The sequence below is a fragment of the Adiantum capillus-veneris genome, chromosome 17, assembly GCF_014529385.1.
Source record: "Adiantum capillus-veneris isolate H3 chromosome 17, ASM1452938v2, whole genome shotgun sequence".
Lineage (NCBI taxonomy): Eukaryota > Viridiplantae > Streptophyta > Polypodiopsida > Polypodiales > Pteridaceae > Adiantum > Adiantum capillus-veneris.
Genome location: NC_140947.1, coordinates 151,145,602 through 151,166,094, shown reverse-complemented (window position 1 = coordinate 151,166,094; position 20,493 = coordinate 151,145,602). Strand labels below are relative to the sequence as shown.

At 47.2% G+C, this 20,493-nt stretch overlaps 1 protein-coding gene across 11 annotated transcripts in view; it reads right to left on the bottom strand.

Annotated features, from left to right (window-relative positions):
• REV3 (recovery protein 3) overlaps positions 1–20,493 on the bottom strand; it is a 220,325-nt gene that overhangs the window by 140,330 nt on the left and 59,502 nt on the right. The gene's annotated exons all lie outside the window — the stretch shown is intronic.

Sequence of the window (20,493 nt, the reverse complement as noted above, 5' to 3'; positions counted from 1 at the left end):
AAAGTTTCCCCCTGCATAGGCCTTGTCAAACTGCTGGAGGAATGAGAGAGCCTTCTTCCTGTCATCAAACCCTGTAAAGGTCGTGAAAGACACACCTTCGCCACCTTCTTTGTACGGAGTTGGCCTGTCCAGCGGCGTTAAATTGTCATATGGAAGTGACTGAAACATGGGAACACTGTTAGGGTTCATTTGTGTTCCCTGACCGCAATTAAGTTGACCTGGAAACCCCATATTTGGCTGCTGATTTGTAATTCCAGCCATACCAAAATTTGCCTGTGGCATCCCAAATTGGCCCTGAGTGCTCTGAAACCCTGGTTGCATACCCATGACACTGTACATGGGGTTAGGCATCATCGTTTGAGCACCCCCGACCACTGTTCCTGGCGTATAAAACTGATTTCCAGGTACATGACCAGCCATGCTCTGGAATACCGATCCACCTCCAAAATAGCCAGGGTGTACTGAAGGTGGTGGGAAGACTTGTTGCATAGCCTGTAAGTTGCTTCCCTGTCCATTAGAACCAGCTATAGGCTGCTGAAAGGTGGCCGGCTGAACTGGTACAGCTTGAAAAACTGGCATCTCAGCCACCTGTTCTTGCACCTTAGGCACAGGTTGTGGAGACTGCATGTTCTCCGTCAAGTGTACAGGCGTTTCCATTGACTGTGCGGTATGAATCACCTGTGCTCGAGCCTTGACAGGCTTTTAAATATGATCCAGTGACCCAACTTGCTGAGACGGAAGAGGAGGTTGCAGAAAGGCTAAAAACCTCGGGTTCTGCATTACTTATGTGAACATAGCCACAGCAGTAGCCAACTACAGCAGTAGCCAACTGGATCCTGAATATATCATCATCCGTCTGTGGTGGTCTTGAGGACTCAGCCACTTCATGTGTCTGTTGACCCTGTGAAGAGGAAACCTCTTTAGTCACATGATCTGGTCTGTCAGCCATAATTGCTATTCCCTGTGTCTGGTCTATGATCCCCTATGTCTTCAAGCCTAAACTGACCAAGGCTCTCACTTCTATGGGAAAAAGTGATTTAATCCAGTCGATGGAACCATGTAACCGGCCTGTTCAATCCAAAAAGGACGGTAGACTTTACTTTAAACCTTGATTTAGCTTTCACCCATTATTAGTCGTCTATTATACCTGCGCTATAGTGACACAAGAGAGGGGAATGGGATACAGATGCTAGAATGCACCTGTATGAGAAGACCGACACCAGATTGGCCCCTAACTTAGGCACCCCTTTCGGTATTTCTTTATTGTTTAAAAGAGGGAATATACGCTGTGGTTCTTTCCAAGCTGCCCTGCACAACCTTGGCTGAATTCTGACTGTTCTGGCTTGATTTCGGCAACATAACTGTACTAGAACCCTTCACAGTCAGTATTCCCACGCATTGGCCGACTTTCCCGACGCATACAAGCACTTTGCAAAACCTGGCGAGAATCTGCAGCACGCTGAATTCTCTGTTTTCAGCCCTGAAAATGCGCCAGATCGCCTGTACAACGGTCCCCTTGCGTCCCCGAACCTCCTGGGGGTATTAGGGTCCGTTTAGGCCCAAAACCCTAAACCTGCAAAAATACACAGAAGCTGTAATTTACTGTTTTGGGCTCCGTTTCACGTGCCGGTCGCATCCGTAGCAAGTCCTCGAGCTCCCGCACCTGTAGGGCTACTTGCCCTTTGAATCGGACGAGATTTCTGGCGTGAAACCTCTCCGAATTCACCTGTACCTGCGGGGGATTAGCCGCTAGCTAATCCAGTACCAGTGCAAGAGACTCTTGCCTCGGCAATCGCGCATGAACCCACACAACTGTACATTGGTAAAATGAAGAGCCCACTAGAGGGGCATAACATACTGCCAAAGGGGAGAGAGAGGACAGTGCGTAGCGTGCAGGGCATCACTCCTGGCACCGCACTGTGCATAAGAGGGAAAGCAAGCACTCCATAGCTCTTAACCTGTGACAAAACTGAAAATGAGGCTCTCCCCCTCCTAAATTCAGCGCCAACTCTTGTTGCATGAGGCAAGTGCACCAGAAGGTGCCACTTGGCACATTTACAAGCATTTTCCCGTTTCGGGGTTGCCGCCTAAAAATCTCCCAACTGGCTGCCCAGTTGACTTCACGGCAGAGTAAGAAAATGTTCCCTTTGTCATTCCGGATGACGTCAACACATTTTCAGGTCCCTAAATTTTAGGAGATGCTGGCATTGTATCTTTCTAGGTCATCCAACCCTCTTTGTACACTGCGGCCACATCCAGAATTGAAATGTAGCCTCTGTAGCAAAGGATTCCACTTTGGCTAGTCAATGACCCCACTTTGGCTAACCATAGTCTTTCTCCAACCTTAGTGCTCTCTTGCCCTCAGGCCTCGACTCCCTCTGGACAGTTCCACACTAGCTATGCAATGCAAGGCAATTAGATTTCCCGAGGGGTGTTTCCAAAAAGTGAAAGTAAATAGATAATAAGAAAGAAATCAACAAAAAGGATAGATAGTAGTCACACGCTGGTGACAGAGATCCAGACGCCCACGATTGCAGAGGACTACACAGCATCGACAGAGGCTGCATCAGAGGATCCGGGCCACTCTTGCTCGACATATACGACGCCCGGTCAGACTACTGACCATGGAGGAGATTGATGAGATCCGCCAGCGACCGATGCTGGATCTCTTGTGATCTAGCTATCCCAGCTAGCTGTTTAAGCTGCTTCGTCCACACCCAGCAGTCTAGGATTCCATAGTATTATTTTGTCATTTTGTCATTTTGTCATCTTGTTACTCTGACTTTGTATCAGATCCATTACATTGTAACTTTCTGGTCTCATAGGTCACATTGGCCTTTTGAAGACGTTAATATAACATTTTTCATTTCATCTCTCTCTCTCTCTCTCTCTCTCTCTCTCTCTCTCTCTCTCTCTCTCTCTCTCTCTCTCTCTCTCTCTCTCTCTATCGCATTTTTTCATTTTTTCTCTCTCTTTCTCCCTCTCTCCCACTCGCCCAGCTACCACGCCCGCTGCTAGTGTGGATGCACACGTGCGCTTAGTTGCTCTTTTTCGGACGGCGATCAAGCATGAGGAAGCTGAACGATAAAGCCGACACCCAAAAAAGCAAAGAGGATATGACGGAGACCATTACCAAGATGAACCGCAATCTCTTGGGCACAATAAAAATGCTCGAAGGACGCGTGCTGATCCAAGAGAGCAAGATAAATACGCTGGAAGACCGAGTGACGACTCAAGATGAAGAGATTGTGTCACTCAAGAAAGATCTCGCCGAAGCACGATCAAGAAACACACTAGAAGAGGGCCAACTACAACCCTCAGTAATCGAAGAAATCAATACGATCAAGGAGCAAGTACGGCCCATCAAAGAGGGACAAGAGCAACACAAAGAGATGACAACTTATTGGCTGGATATTCTTACCAAAACTCAACAGAAGGCGGATGAAGCTGAGAAATGGATCAAGGTGACCAAGAAAGGCAAAGGCAAGGAGATAACGCCCACGTCCACACCCACTATCATTAATCAAACACTAGACGAGGAGCAAAGAAGACGGGTGCGCGCTTTACATGTGAGAATTTGCGGTCTTCAAGAGAAAGGCAATGTGGACGAAGAGGTAAAAGAACTCATGGCCTTGATGGGGGTTCATGAGCGGACGCACACAAGAGTATGGAGAGTGGGCAACACAAAGAAAAATGGAAGCAGTGGGGAAACCTCAAAAGAAAGAGCACTCATCCTCCGTTTGCCCTCCATGGAAGCGAAGAAGTACTTCTTGAAGAAAAGGCCAACTCTTAAAGAGACGGGCATCTTTCTCAGGGATGATCTCACCCTCTCGCAGATCGCTCATATGCAGGAAGTAATGCCGGAGATTAGAGCGGCAAGGGGAAAAGGCAAGATTGCCTTTTACCGAGATGGAAGAGTGGTAATACTAGAGCGACGCTCCACATGACGGTGTGAGACTTATGGGACCACACTCAAGGTGGCTGCCTGGAACTGTAATGGATCTATGCGTCTTGATGTTGGTGCTTTTGAGGATAGCTTTATTGGAAGAGACATCATCTTTTACTCTGAGACACACCAGGCCCCTGGGCAATCCATGCCTCACATCAGTGGATACAGGTGGGAGACAGCTTACAGACAGGAGACACGCTCAGAGCACAAAGGATGGGGCTCGGGGGGAGTGACAGTGTTATTTAGAGAGGTTCTGCAGCCTTTGATACATATAGCCCGTAGGGATGAGCAGGCTAGGTACATGTGGGTGAGATTGAAAGCAGAGACAGGCAGATATCTCTACATTGCTATTTGCTACTTTCCCCCGAGTACATCAGTCTATGCATCACCCAGAGGACAGTCCCCTTTTTCTATTTTGGATGATGACATATGGGAGTTCTCTAGAGATGGTGACATTATCATTCTAGGGGACTTCAATGCTAGGACTGCCCATCACCAGACAGTGTTTTATGATACTTCACAGGAGATGCTGAGAGAGCTAGATGTTGTAGGGACGGGCCTGTCCAAACTATCACACGATGTGGAATATACTGAGTATGGGCGACACCTGATAGACATGGGCACCGCACATGGATTGGCCATCTTGAATGGCCTAGAGAGGTTTCCTGCTTCGGGAGGCTTCACATGCTTCCCACATAGACATGGAGCCAGCACAGTGGACTATGTCATGGCACAACCGAGCCTCATCTCTAGTATCCAGGACCTCACGGTTGGACCCAGACCTGTTGGTGTGGCAGTGGATCATGCTCTTGTATCGCTGACCATTTCTTTTCAGTTTAGTGTAGCACACAAGCTACGGGCAGCAGCCCCTACTCACAACACCTTCACGCGGGAGACGGACTCTGTATATATAGATGGGATCTACAGACCTGTGCACAAAGGAGCCAGGGCGACCTCTGGAGGAGCTTACTACTATACTAACACAGACACTACATGATGCAGCAGCAGAGGCATACCCACATACCCAGCCTGAGCAGAGACGCAGTTCGGGGAGCATGCCCCAGAACAGTTGATATAATGAGGAATGCCGAGACACTAGAGCTAGACTTCAAAGGGAGGTGCTCTTGGGGAGACCTGGGGTCAGTACGCATCATCTTTGTACACAGTACCTGGACAGCCGCCCCTTCCCAACACCCCCCCCCCCCCCCCCCCCCCCCCCCCCCCGATCCATGCCCACACACATGTGCTTTTTTCACCGCTGAGATGATGAAGAAAGCCATTGACAGAATGAGGACTGGGCGAGCATATGATCATGATGGCTTAGTCGTTGAGCATTTCATGCATGCCAAAGACCTACTAGCAAAGCTTCTAGCAGTTATGTTTAATCGTGCCATGTGTGAGGGCCTACCGGACACTTGGAGCCTATCTACGATTGTACCTATCTTCAAGTCAGGAGACCCCATGGAGCCTGGGAATTATCGCACTATCATGATTGGACACACACTGGCACGGTTGTATGCATCCATTCTTGAGCAACAGCTGAGTAGATGGGCAGAGAGGGAAGGAATGCCTGCAGCTGGGCAGGCAGGGTTCAAGAGAGGCTTCTGTACTGTTGACCATATCTTGACACTCAAGGCCATCATCGAGGAGGACAGATCTCATGGGAGACGGATCTACTGTAGCTTTGTGGACTTCCGCAAAGCTTTTGACACAGTACCCAAAGCTAGATTGATGCGCAGATTACACGAAATGGGAATACCCAAAGAGCTCATTTGGGAGATCATGGCATTGTACAGATCAGTAGTAGGGCATGTACGCACCCCTGAGGGACTTTCTACACCGGTTCACTCCAGTATTGGGGTGAAGCAGGGCTGCCCGCTCTCTCCTACTCTTTTCGGTATGTATGTGGATGAGGTTTCTGACTACATTGAGAGCGATGGTTATAGAGGTGCACAGTTGGTTGGGACATGGATTCCACTTTTGTTATATGCTGATGATATAGTGTTGATCTCCGAATCTCCAGAGGGAATGCAACATCAATTGGATGCTTTGCATAGGTTTGCCCACGAAAGTGGTTTGTCTAGCAACCTAAAACCAAGGTTATGGTGTTTAATACCACCCCACAGTGGATCAGGAGGTCAGCACCTACATTCACATACGACCATGAGACTGTGGAGTACACAGATGCTTACACTTACCTTGGAGTAGTTTTTTAGCGGACATGCATTCTCACTCAGAAGAGCAGCAGAGACCAGACTGACTAGAGCCCACGCAGCATTGGGTAGATTGGAGAAGATGTGTTCGCAGGTTCAGTTTCAGGAGCCCCGGACGAAGCTCTGGCTCTTTGACACTTTGGTGGCTTCAGCATTGCTCTATGGAGCTGAGATATGGGGACCTTCATTGGATCACCACGGGAGGCCGGGTCGCACAGATGGATGGGGGAACATGGAGAAACCTCTCATCTCTATGATCTCGCGGCTCATTAGAGCCAAGGCATTAGTACCACGGGTCATTATCCGAGCAAAGCTAGCGGCCCCCCCACTAGTGGTTGAGGCGCTCACCAGATCAGTCTCCTTCATAAACCGCACATGGGAACTTCCTAGAGACAGATATGCCCGCATTGCACTTGAGTCCTCTCGACAATTAGCCATGCAAGCAGATACAACATGCTGGTATGGGAAGATGGCATCATGGTTTCAGGCGCATGGGTTCAGCATAGATAGGCTGCCACAATTCCAGTACTCATTGGATGCACCATCTCTCACTCTTACACAGTCAGAGATCACCAAGCTCATCCGCCAGGACCTAACCAAGCTACACGCCAAAAGGACATGGATACAGCCAACACAGGAATTGGGCACAAAGATGGCTTTCTACAGAGACCATCTTCTCCAGCTTACGGAGGATGGTTTTGTGACGAGACCCAGATACATGGACACCCACTTGTCTCATGGGATACGATGTGCTATTGGCCAATTACGCACATCTTCTCACCAGCTGCGGATTGAGACTGGGAGATACAGCGGAGTACCAGCAGAGGCCAGGACATGCCCCTTGTGTGACATGGAGCCTGAAACAAAGTTGCATTATACATGCCGCTGCCCCGTCTACAACGAGATACGAGGCCGCTTCCACTGCTTGTTTAGAAAGGGTTTTGGACCACTCTCAAGAGTCATGGGATACGAGGATCAGAGATACCTGGGTTTGTTCTTGCTCGAGCTGCGCAGACACAGAGATAGCCTGATGAGTGGCGAGGCTAGCCAGTCTCAAAGACGGATCACAGACTTCTTCAGAGCAGACACGGGACAGCCGCAAGAGCCACTCCCACAGCAGAGCCCCCCCTCGTCTCACACCAGAGGCACATTGATCGACTGAGCGACTGAACTGGGGAAATCCAGGCGCCCACGACTGCGGAGGACTACACAGCATCGACGGAGGCTACGTCAGAAGATTCGGAGCACTCTGGCCAGGCATGCACGACGCCCGGTCAGACTTCTAACCATGGAGGAGATTGATGAGATCCGCCAACGACCGATGCTAGATCTCCTGTGATTCAGCTATCCCAGCAAGCCGCCCATTTTTGCTTAGTTCACATCGACCAATCTAGGATCCCATAGTATATATCTTTGTTTTGTACTGTTGTTATTTTGTTACTCTGACTTTGTATCAGATCCACCACCTTGTAACTCTCGGGTCTCATAGGTCACTTTGGCCTTTTGAAGACGTTAATATAACATTTCATTTCATTTCATCTCTCTCTCTCTCTCTCTCTCTCTCTCTCTCTCTCTCTATATATATATATATATATATATATATATATATATATATATATATATATATATATATATATATATATATATATATATATATATATATATATATACTCTCTCTCTCTCTCTCTCTCTCTCTCTCTATATATATATATATATATATATATATATATATATATATATATATATATATATATATATATATATATATATATATATATATATATATATATATATATATACATATATATATATATATAGAAGAGGAGTAAAGGAGACGTGTGCGGGCCCTACACGTAAGGATATGTGGCCTCAGAGACCAAGTTAATGTAGACAAAGAGGTGAAAGAACTCATGACCTTGGTGGGGACCAACGAGCTGACGCATACGAGGGCTTGGAGAGTGGGCACTAGGAAAAGTGGGAGCAACGGAGAAACCTCGAAGGAAAGGGCACTCATTCTCCGCTTCCCCTCCATGGAAGCGAAGAAAGACTTCTTGAAGAAGAGAGCGACTCTAAAGAAGACGGGCATCTTTCTTGGAGATGACCTCACCCTCTCGCAGATTGCTCATATGCAAGAAGTAATGCCGAAAATAAGAGCAGCTAGGGAAAAGGGGAAGATTGCTTTTTACAGGGATGGAAAGGTGGTGATATTGGAACGACGCCCCGCATGACGGTGCGAGACCTATGGGACCACACTAAAGATGGCAACCTGGAATTGTAACGGGTCACTCTGTCTTGATGTAGGGGCCTTTGAGGATAGCTTCACAGGGAGAGACATCATTTTCTACTCTGAGACGCATCAAGCACCGGGACAATCCATGCCACAGGTGAGCGGATATAGATGGGAGAGAGCCTGCAGACAAGAGACCAGATTGGAGCATCGAGGACGGGGCTCAGGGGGAGTGGCAGTTCTGTTCGAAGAGGAACTGCAGCCAATGATATATATAGCATGCAAGGATAGGTACACGTGGGTGAGGCTCAGGGCAGAGACGGGCAGATACCTCTACATTGCCATTTGTTATTTTCCTCCTAGTACGTCAGTATATGCATCACCTAGAGGACAATCCCCCTTTGCTATTTTGGATAATGACATATGGGAGTTTTCCAAGGATGGTGACATTATCATACTAGGGGATTTCAATGCTAGGACTGCCCACCACCAAACAATATTTTATGATACTTCCGAAGAGATGCTCAGGGAGCTGGACGTCACAGAGATGGGTCTATCCAGACAATGGCCTACAAAGATTTTCGACAGCTGGAGGTTTTACTTGCTTTCCACACCGACATGGTGCGAGCACAGTGGATTATGTTATGGCCCAACCAGGTCTCATTCCATTCTTTCAGGATTTCATCGTGGGCACTAGGCCAGTTGGAGTAGCAGTTGATCATGCTATCGTATCTTTCACCCTGACCTTTCAGTTCAGCACAGCTCCATTAGGAGAGGTCCCCACACACGCTCGGTATACCTTCATGAGGGAGACAGATTCTGTGTATATGGATGAGATATACAGGCAGCTATGCACCCAGGAGCCGGGACGGCCACTAGATGAACTCACTCAGATATTGACAAAGAAGCTCCATGATGCAGCATCAGAGGCATACCCCCACAGCCAGCCCACACGGAGACGATCTGGGAACATGCCCCAGAACAGTTGGTAGGATGAGGAGTGCAGAGAGACGAGGATCAAACTACAGAGGGAAGTGCTCACGGGTATTACCACACATAGACAATCACGGATTATCTTTCGCCACCTAGTGCGACGAAAGAAAAGGGCCTATCTATCTCAGCTAGAGCGGGATCTATATCAGCTATTTATAAGTCAGGACTCAAGCGAAGCATGGAGGCTGTTCCACGAGCACTCACCGCCGCCCGCGGTCACCTCCACTGAGACATGGGGGGAATATGCCACATCTCTCTACACAGCATCAGGGCAACCACCTCTGCCGGACCCACTAGAGACATGCCCAAAGACATGTTCTTTCTTTACTGCGAGAGGGTAAGGAAAGCCATTGACAGGATGAAGACAAGGAGAGCGCATGATCATGATGGTCTGGTAGCAGAGCACTTCATCCATGCCAGGGATATGCTTGCAAAGCTCTTGGCTATGATGTTTAATCGAGCCATGTATGAAGGCTTCCCGGAGACCTGGAGTATGTCTACGATTGTGCCTATTTTCAAGTCAGGAGATCCCATGATTCCCGCGAATTATCGCACCATCATGGTTGGCCACACATTAGCTAGGTTGTATGCATCCGTTCTTGAGCAGGAGCTGAGTAGATGGGCAGAGCGAGAGGGAATAAGAGCACCAGGGCAAGCAGGTTTCAAGAGAGGTTTGTCCCTCTTGACCATATTCTGACACTCAGAGCTAAAAATTGAGGAGGGTAGACACCATGGCAAGAGAATCTATTGTAGCTTTGTGCATTTCCGCAAAGCTTTTGACACAGTGCCGAGAGCCAGACTTATACACAGACTACAAGACATGGGTGTGCCTACAGAGCTGATATGGGGTATTCTGGCTCTATACAGGACAGTGATGGGGCGGGTACGCACCACTAAGGGAATGTCTGACATGGTCCACTCCACTATTGGAGTAAAGCAGGGATGCCCACTATCCCCGACTCTTTTTGGGATGTATGTGGATGAGTTTTCAGACTATGTAGAGCGGCAGGGGGACAGGGGGGCTCAGCTAGCAGGGACATGGATTCCGCTGTTACTATATGCTGATGATATTGTGCTGATTTCAGACTCCCCAGAGGGGATGCAGCGTCATTTGGATGCTCTGCATACATTTGCTCGTGACAGTGGATTGTCGGTCAATCTGGGGAACACCAAGGTTATGGTGTTCAACACCACACCACAGTGGGTCAGGAGGTCGGCACCCACATTTATGTATGGCCAGGAGACTGTGGAGTACACAGATGCATATACCTATCTTGGGGTAGTATTCGGTGGACCGGTATTTTCACTAAGGAGAGCATCAGAGACTAGACTAACGAGAGCATATGTAGCTTTGGGAGGACTGGAGAGGATGTGTTCGCAGGCTCAGTTTCAGGAACCGCGAACAAAGCTTTGGCTCTTTGACACTCTAGTGACTCTAGCTATGCTCTATGGAGTTCAGGTATGGGGACCCTCAGTAGACCACCATGGGAGATCTGGCAACACAGATGGATGGAGATGTATGGAGAGGCCTCTGGTCTCTATGATCGCTCGGATGATTCGGGCTAAGGCCTCAGTACCACATGAGATTATCCGAGCCCAGCTAGTTGCCCCCCCCCCCCCCCCCTCCCCTCGTGGTGGAGGCACTGACGAGATCAATTTCCTTTATGCACGGTCTATGGGATCTCCTCAGAGACAGATACGCTCAGCTTGCCCTGGAGTCATCTCGACAACTAGCTCTACAAGGCGATACAGCATGTTGGTATGGACAGATGGCATCATGGTTCCAGTCGCATGGTCTCAACATGGACAGACTACCTCCGCTTCAATACTCCTTGGATGCACCCTTCTTGTCCCTCACACGGACACAGATCACCAGGCTCATACGTCAGGATCTGATTCAGCTAAATACCAGGAGCACATGGATACAGCCGACACAAGAGTTGGTCACGAAGATGGCCTTCTACAGAGAGCGTCTTCTCCAACTCACGGAGAACGGCTTTGTGACTAGGCCAACATACATGGATACACACTTATCTCATGGGATAAGATGCGCTATTGGACAGATACGGACATCCTCACATCAGCTCCAGATCGAGACTGGCCGATTTCGAGGGGTGCCGGCAGGAGCCAGGATATGTCACCTATGTAACTTAGAGCTAGAGACAGAGCTGCACTACACATGCCACTGCCCGGCATACTATGAGATACGCGGACGCTTCCACTTCCTATTCAGAGAAGGGTTCGGATCTTTTTCTAGAGTCATGAGAGGTAAGGATCAGAAGTGTCTCGGATTGTTCCTGCTAGAGCTGCGCAGACTTAGAGACAGCTTGCTGAGGACATCAGGGGAAAGACACTCTCATAGACGAATCACAGAGTTCTTTACACCAGACAGAGGAGAGCAAACGGAGCAGTCATTACACCCTACTCGAACTAGAGGTACACTGCTTGACAGAGCCACTGAACTTGGCAGTTCCAGACGTCCACGACCTCGGGGGGTCTCTGTCACCAGGAGGTGTATTTTTCCTGTTGCCTTCCGTAAATAAGTATTAGATATATTTATTTTATTTTTACTTGTTTGTCCCAAAACCCTTGAAAAGGTGCAAGTGGACATTGCATGGCCAGTGTGAAACGGCTGCAACCAAATGGGTTTCTCACATCAGGGATCTAGGTCGGTCAGATAAGGACTGCCCGGGCCAGTTAGCACTGAATTCTGATGATTATGGAAGCTCGTGTGCGCCAAACTGGAATTTGGGCCACTCGTCAAGTGACTACAACTTTATAAGTTGAAAGGGGCCAGTAAATTAACCCACATTGTAGATGTTGGTCAAATGGTAGTCTTCAATGATGGTCAGGAGACCGATAGGGACGCCATGGAAGCATCTCCTAAAATTTAGGGAACTGCTATTTTTGACCGGAAAATGTGTTCGCGTCATTAGCTCTACAATGACAAGGGGAACATTTTATTGCTCTACTGCCAAGTCAACTGACGCACCAGTTGAGATATTTTTAGCAGGGAAAGCCCAAACTCGGAAACTAGGCGACGTGTCAGCCTGTGAGCAATTCTGCCACTGGGAGGCAAAAACGAGCTGCATATCAACAAAGGGGACGCCATTCTCAGCCTCAAGTGGATTGTAGCAGGTACAGAAGCTATGGAATGCTTACCTTGCCCTCTATGCACAGTATGGTGACGGGAGTGATGCCCCGCACACTACATACTGCTCTCTTTCTCCCCTACGTACAGTATGTTATGACCCACTAGTGGGCTTCTCATTTGACCTATGAACAGTTCTGGGGGTTTATGCGCGTTTGCCAAGGCAAGAGCCTTCTGAACAGGAACCGGATTAGCTAATTGCTAATCCCCCACAGGTACGCACAGTTCCATCACAAAAGATTGCGAGTTTGGAGAGTTTTCTCGCTTGAAAACTCGTCCAATTCACAGGGGAACTGTCCCATTGCGTGCGGGAGCCCTTGGGACATGCGTAGGCGTGTTCGCTCCGCTTAAAACGATCCGAAACAGTTACAGCCTGCTGTGTTTTTCTGCACGTTTAGGGTTTCGTACCTAAACTGCAAGGGAACATCGGGGGAGCCTCGTGAGAGCCTTGGGATGCGTGTACAGGCTTTTGGGCTCCCGGCAGTAAAAAACAGAGAATTACAGCCCGCTGAATTTCTGTGACAGCTCACTAGAAAGCTTCCAAATATCAAGGGAATCCGTCCTAGACAGGTGTTTTTGACCTACAGGGGTTTTTGCGCCGTTATGCTGTCGGAATCCGGTCGAAAACCTACGTTTTCAGCCCTCGCCAGGTTTGGACAGCTTTGTGAAAGCTTGTGCTAAGTGGTCGGATCGTCTACCTTAATTAGAATAAAGAAATACCGAAAGGGGCGCAAGTCTTTGGGGCCTACAGGGTGTCGGTCTCGTGTGCGCAGTGACATTCTAGTCGTTGGACGCAACTGTGTTCTCTTCCCTTCTCAGAATTCTGTGTAAAGTTAACAGGTAATTGAAATAGTACCGCCCTCTACGTTGTACGGGCCGGTTATTTGGTTCCATCGACGGGATAGTCACTTTTTCTTCAAAAAGTGCAGCGTGGATTGTTGTGGGTGAAAGCAACACAGAGCTTGTCGATATGGCAGAGAAGAGAGACCAAGTACCTGAAGAGGGATCTTCCTCACATGGCACAGAGAAAATTCCTTCAACTCTTCAAGAAGAGGACAGGTTGTTTAGAACTCAACTGCGTTGGCTAACAACCCAAGGATGCAGGAATTCTTACAGGCTCCGACACAGGGTTTTCAGCCTCCTACACAGGGCATGACTGAGCCGTTGCAGGAAAAGGAGATTTCCAATGCGCAGAGGACTCATGATGCTCGAGGGAAAGCCCATGTGGTTGAGCAACTAGCGGTGTCCAATTATCCAAAGCAGCTTGCTTTAGCTGGACAGGAACCGTTTGTGAATGGTCAAGGGAGCAATGAACAGGCTATGCGTCAAACCCTTCCATTACCTAATACTTATCCTGGTTATTTTGGAGGTGGTTCAGTGTTTCAAGCTATGGCTGGACCTTCCACAGGTTATATGCAAGGGAATGTGTTCGGGACAATGCAAACAGGCATGGGTAACCCTATGTACTCGAACATGGGTGTCCAACCAGGTTTTCACGGTGCCTATGGCCAGTTTCGAGTGCCTGGAACACAATTTGGTATGGCTGGTTTTTCGCAGCCATACGTACAAAATGCAGATATGACAGGGAAAACAGTTGATGCGAGTGCTCGAATGAACACTCATGGAGCACCACTGCTACAGGCACCTGTTTATGATAATGTGGCTCCTTTGACTCAGCCTAAGGATTACAAGGAAGGTGGGTAGGGAGTGAAGTTTGAAACTTTCAGAGGAACTGAGGACCAATTAAAGGCTTTGACCTTTATACAACAGTTCAATGCAGCTTATGCTGGAGGCAACTTCACGGAATCTTCAAAGATAAGCAAGGCTGCCACTTTCTTGAAAGGGAATGCGCTCCAATGGTGGACCGCATTGTTGAACCACGGTCAAGCCCCAACAACGTGGGTCCAATTCAAACAACTTTTTGCGCCTGCATGGTTGACAAACACTTTTGAAGTGGATGTAATGACGGAATGGCACAAGTTGAATGCTAAACAGTGTGCGGATCTGGAAGAGTACAATAAACGGTTTTGGGCCACACTATTGCCAGTCACCTCTTACAGGTTTGTGCCTTTCTCAGAACAAATTGAGAAGTATTGTTGCGGATTGCCCAAGAAAATCAGGGACTACTGCACAAAGACTACTGTCATGAATATGTTTCAATTGATAGAGAATGCAAGAGTGGCCAACAATCTGTCGAATGGAGATTCCGATGGATTTAATAGCCACAAGAAAGGGGCCCAGGGCAAACAGTTTTCAGCCAAGGGCAATGTTGCAGCAAAGCCTTCTGAGTCTCCTGCAAAGAAGCCCTCCACTCAAGAAGCAGTCTAAATCTTCTTCGGAACGAGGACAAGGACAAAAAAGGCATTTTTCTGGCAAAACTTTTCAAGAAAGGAAAGCTCTTAGGGAGGCCAAGAAATGCTACATTTGTGAACAGGAAGGACACTTTGCAAATGAGTGCCCACAGAAGAAGTCACAGGATAAGGATGACAAGTCAGACCATAAAGGGAAGAAGCCAAAGCCGAGTGCAGGACTTGTTCAAGATTTGGTTGGAGATTAGCCAAACACAGATGCCACGGAGCTATGCAGAGCTTGGGGCAAAGTTAGAGACCAGACAGTGCTGGTTTTCTTTGATCCAAGAGCCCGTGCAAATTTCATATCACCAGAATTGGCATCAAAGTTGGGCATTCGTGCAGAGGAGATGGGTATGACAGGCGAAGCCGGTTTGGCATGCCCAGGACATTCAGAGCCTGTTACTCCCATTCTGGGAAAGCTTCATCTGCACATTCAGAGCTATGTGGATACGGAAGAATTTCATATTATGCCGCTTGAGGGCTGTGATGTGTTATTGGGTATCCCATGGTGTTACAGGTTGCATGCTATGGTGGATACTTACAACAAAAAGATTACCCTTGTACATAGAGGAAAGACTCATGTCCTTGATGTAAAGCTTAAAGGCGAGTCTGTTCCAGTTGTTTTTGCTTCTGCTATTTCATTTGTAATAAAGAATCATCTTTCTGGGTACTTGATCTTTGCAAAAGAAGTACCTCAAGTTGTATATAATTTGTCTACCTTAGATAAAGACAGGGGAGTGGTTTCAGTGATTGTTTTTCGGACTCTTTGCCAGGGGAGTTACCTCCTAAGAGACCTGAGGATCATACCATAGATCTTGTGCCAGGTTCTAGTCCACCGAATAGACCACCATACAGGGTTAGTGCAGCCCAGCAGAAAGAGATTATGGGTCAGGTCAACGAGCTTTTAGAGAAGGGGCTGATTCAGCCCAGTTCATCCCCTTTTTGTTGGCCTGTACTCTTAGTGCAGAAGAAGGATGGTTCATGGCGCATGTGCATTGACTATCGCGCCTTGAATAAGAATACTATCAAGAACAGGTTCCCCATATCGAGGATAGATGACATTCTTGATCGGCTTGAGGGAGCGTCATTGTTTACAAGAATAGACCTAAAGAGCGGGTATCATCAGATACGCATTAGACCAGAAGATGTCCATAAGACTGCGTTCAGGACAACATTTGGTCTCTATGAGTTTCTTGTCATGCCATTTGGTCTCACAAATGCTCCTGCCACATTTAATAGAATGATGGACAGAATTTTTAGACCACATAGAAACTTCGTGGGTACCTTCTTTGATGACATGATTGTCTACTCAAAGTCTGAAGAGGAGCATAGGGATCACTTGACCGCAGTTTTCAATGAGCTACGCAAGAATAGGCTACTCATTAATGCGAAGAAAAGTGAGTTCTTTTTGCAAGAGATTCACTTCCTTGGGCACATTGTTTCAAAGGATGGGGTACGCATGGATCCCGCTAAAGTGGAAGCAATTAGGTCATGGCCAGACTTGAAGTCCGTACATGACATTCGAAGCTTTCTAGGCTTATGTTCCTATTACAGGAGGTTCATCCGAAATTTTGCTGAGATTGCTTCTCCACTCCATGCACTGCAAGGAAAAGGAGTTACTTTCAAGTGGACAGCCAAGGAAATTTTAGCGTTCAAACACTTGAAAGAGAAGCTGACTTCAGATCCGGTAATTATTTTGCCAGATCTTTCTAAACCTTTTGTGGTTCAATGTGATGCGTGTGGCCATAGTCTTGGTGCAATTCTAATGCAGAATGGCCAAGTAGTCGCATATGAGAGCAGAATTCTTTTGAAGACTGAAAGGAACTTGCAAGTCTATGAGAAAGAATTGCTGGCAATAATTCATGCTCTCACTAGTTGGAAACACTATTTGCTAGGGGCTGATTTTGTTGTCCAAACGGATCATCAAACCTTGCGATATTTTCTTACACAGACGAAGTTGTCTGAGAAGCACATGCGATGGGCAAACATCTTGTCAATGTTCCATTTTCAGATTGTGCATGTGCAAGGGAAAAAGAACGTGGTGGCTGATGCGTTGTCACGAAAGCCCCAAATTTCAGTAGTGTCAATTCCGTACCATTGTGAACTAGACGAAATGAAGACACAATATGCTGAAGATTCAGATTTTGCAAGGATCTATGACCAGCTTGTTGATGGGCAACATCATGAGCACTATATGTTTAAGAATGACTTTCTCATGATGCATGGAAAGTTATGCGTTACTAAACAGATACGGCGAAAGATTTTGATGGAAAGTCATGCTCCACCTTATGCTGGGCATCGTGGAATTGATGCGACAGTGAAAGGGGTTGAGGCATTCTTCTATTGGCCAGCTTTGCGTCAAGATGTTGACACATTTGTAAGATCATGCTTAGTATGCCAAAAAGTCAAATTTGACAGACAAAAGCAACCGGGATTGTTGCAGCCATTGCCGATCCCTGATAGGCCATGGGAAAGTATAGCAATGGACTTTATCTTTGATCTTCCAAGGACGCAAACAGGAAATGATGGGATTTGGACTATCATTTGTAGGTTCAGTAAGCAGGTCCATTTCATTCCTGTTAGAAAGAAGATAAAGCCAGAACACATGGTCAAGATATTCATGAGCAATATCTTTAAATATCATGGGATGCCTCAGTCAATTGTCAGTGACAGGGATCCACGTATGACGAGTCTTTTCTGGAAGGCATTGTTTGAGAACATGGGCACTACGCTCAAGTTCTCTTCTTCGTTTCATCCGCAAACTGATGGACAGTCAGAAGAGGCAAATTCTACTATCTTGGACCTGCTCAAATGTTATGTCTCAAAGCACAAGGCAACTTGGGAACACCATCTCCCATTGGTTGAATATGCTTACAATAACACTATGCATACGTCAACAGATAAGGCACCATTTGAGATAGTAGAAGGAGGAAAGAAAGTCCCGCCCATTTTGCAGACTAAGGACAAGATATTTGAGGCAGACAAGTATGTGCAAGATATGGATGAAACATACAGGAAGATAAAGATTGCTCTTGAGAAGACTCGGGCTAAGCAAAAGAAAGCTGCTGATCGTCACCGTCGTGAACTTGTATTTTCACTTGGTGATTGGGTACTTTTGCGCTTTGAAAAGGCCAGGTTAAGGAAAAGGAAAGGCAAGGAACACTTGTTTCCTAAGCTCAGTATGCGATATTATGGTCCTTTTCAAATTTCAGAAAAGATCAGCGATGTAGCTTACAGGTTAAAGCTACCAGAAGGCTGGAAAATACATAATGCTTTTCATGTCAGCCTTCTAAGGCCCTTTGTTGGTGATGTGCCAGAGAATATGCTTGATGAGGAACAACCCGAAGTGGAAGAATTGGATGAAATCCTTGTTCCTGAACAGATATTGGCACATAAAGAAAGAAAGGTTAGAGAAAAGGTTGCAAGACACTATTTGGTGAAGTTCAAGAACTATCCATCATTAGATGCCAAATGGATGGAGGAGTCTGAATTGCTTGATTCACCTCAGCTATTACAATTGTATCTTGAAGCCTTTGAAATGGAACCCACAGTGACTTGATGCAGCCTTTTTGGAGCAAGGCAAGAGCATGGTTCATGATGCTCAAGAGAGTAGTTAAGCAATTGTATCTACTCTTTCCATACAGAATTTAGCTAGAGAAGTTTGTGCTCAAGAGTACACTAGAAGACTTCTATGCTTGATATATGTGTCGTAGCCAGGTTGGTGGGATTGTTTAATCGTCCAACGCTACATTTCCGGAAGCATGTATATCTTGGATTTCCCATCATAGAATATATGTGATATCAGGAGATATCTGCATGTATTATTGGCATGCAAGCGAGGTCGCTTGCAGTATTTCAAGGGTGGGGTGTGTCACCAGGAGGTGTATTTTTCTTGTTGCCTTCCATAAATAAGTATTAGATATATTTATTTTATTTTTACTTGTTTGTCCCAAAACCCTTGAAAAGGTGCAAGTGGACATTGCATGGCCAGTGTGAAACGGCTACAGCCAAATGGGTTTCTCACATCGGGGATCTAGGTCGGTCAGATAGGGACTGCCCGGGCCAGTTAGCACTGAATTCTGATGATTATGAAAGCTCGTGTGCGCCAAACTGGAATTTGGGCCACTCGTCAAGTGACTGCAACTTTATAAGTTGAAAGGGGCCAGTAAATTAACCCACATTGTAGATGTTGGTCAAATGGTAGTCTTCAATGATGGTCAGGAGACCGATAGGGACGCCATGGAAGCATCTCCTAAAATTTAGGGAACTGCTATTTTTTACCGGAAAATGTGTTCGCGTCATTAGCTCTGGAATCACAAGGGGAGCATTTTATTGCTCTGCTGCCAAGTCAACTGACGCACCAGTTGAGATATTTTTAGCACGGAAAGCCCAAACTCGGAAACTGGGCGACGTGTCAGCCTATGAGCGATTCTGCCACTCTGGGAGGCAAAAACGAGCTGCATATCAACAAAGGGGACGCCATTCTCAGCCTCAAGTGGATTGTAGCAGGTACAGAAGCTATGGAATGCTTACCTTGCCCTCTATGCACAGTATGGTGACAGGAGTGATGCCCCGCACGCTACATACTGCTCTCTTTCTCCCCTACGTACAGTATGTTATGCCCCACTAGTGGGCTTCTCATTTGACCTATGTATAGTTCTGGGGGTTTATGCGCGTTTGCCAAGGCAAGAGCCTTCTGAACAGGAACCGGATTAGCTAATTGCTAATCCCCCACAGGTACGCACAGTTCCATCACGAAAGATTGCGAGTTTGGAGAGTTTTCTCGCGTGAAAACTCGTCCAATTCACAGGGGAACTGTCCCATTGCGTGCGGGAGCCCTTGGGACACGCGTAGGTGTGTTCGCTCCGCTAAAAACGATCCGAAACAGGGAATTACAGCCTGCTGTGTTTTTCTGCAGGTTTAGGGTTTCGCACCTAAACTGCAAGGGAACATCGGGGGAGCCTCGTGAGAGCCTTGGGATGCGTGTACAGGCTTTTGGGCTCCCGGCAGTGAAAAACAGAGAATTACTGCCCGCTGAATTCTGTGACAGCTCACCAGAAAGCTTCCAGATATCGAGGGAATCCGTCCTAGACAGGTGTTTTTGACCTAGAGGGGTTTTTGCGCCGTTATGCTGTCGAAATCCGGTCGAAAACCTATGTTTTCAGCCCTCGCCAGGTTTGGACAGCTTTGTGAAAGCTTGTGCTAAGTGGTCGGATCGTCTACCTTAATTAGAATAAAGAAATACCGAAAGGGGCGCCAATCTTTGGGACCTACAGGGTGTCGGTCTCGTGTGCGCAGTGACATTCTAGTCGCTAGACGCAACTGTGTTCTCTTCCCTTCTCAGTGCTCTGTGTAAAGTTAACAGGTAATTGAAATAGAACAGCCCTCTACGTTGTACGGGCCAGTTATAGTCTCCCACTACCGACGAAGGTTGCAACAAAAGATATAGATCACTCTAGCTCGACATGCAAGACGCCCAACCAGTGTTCTGACCATGGAAGAGGTCGATGAGATCCGACAACGACCGATGAGAGATTTCATCTGAACCCACAAACCCCCCCTCCCCCCCCCCCCTTATTTCCTTTCATTTCGCCTTAGTGTTTTAGTGT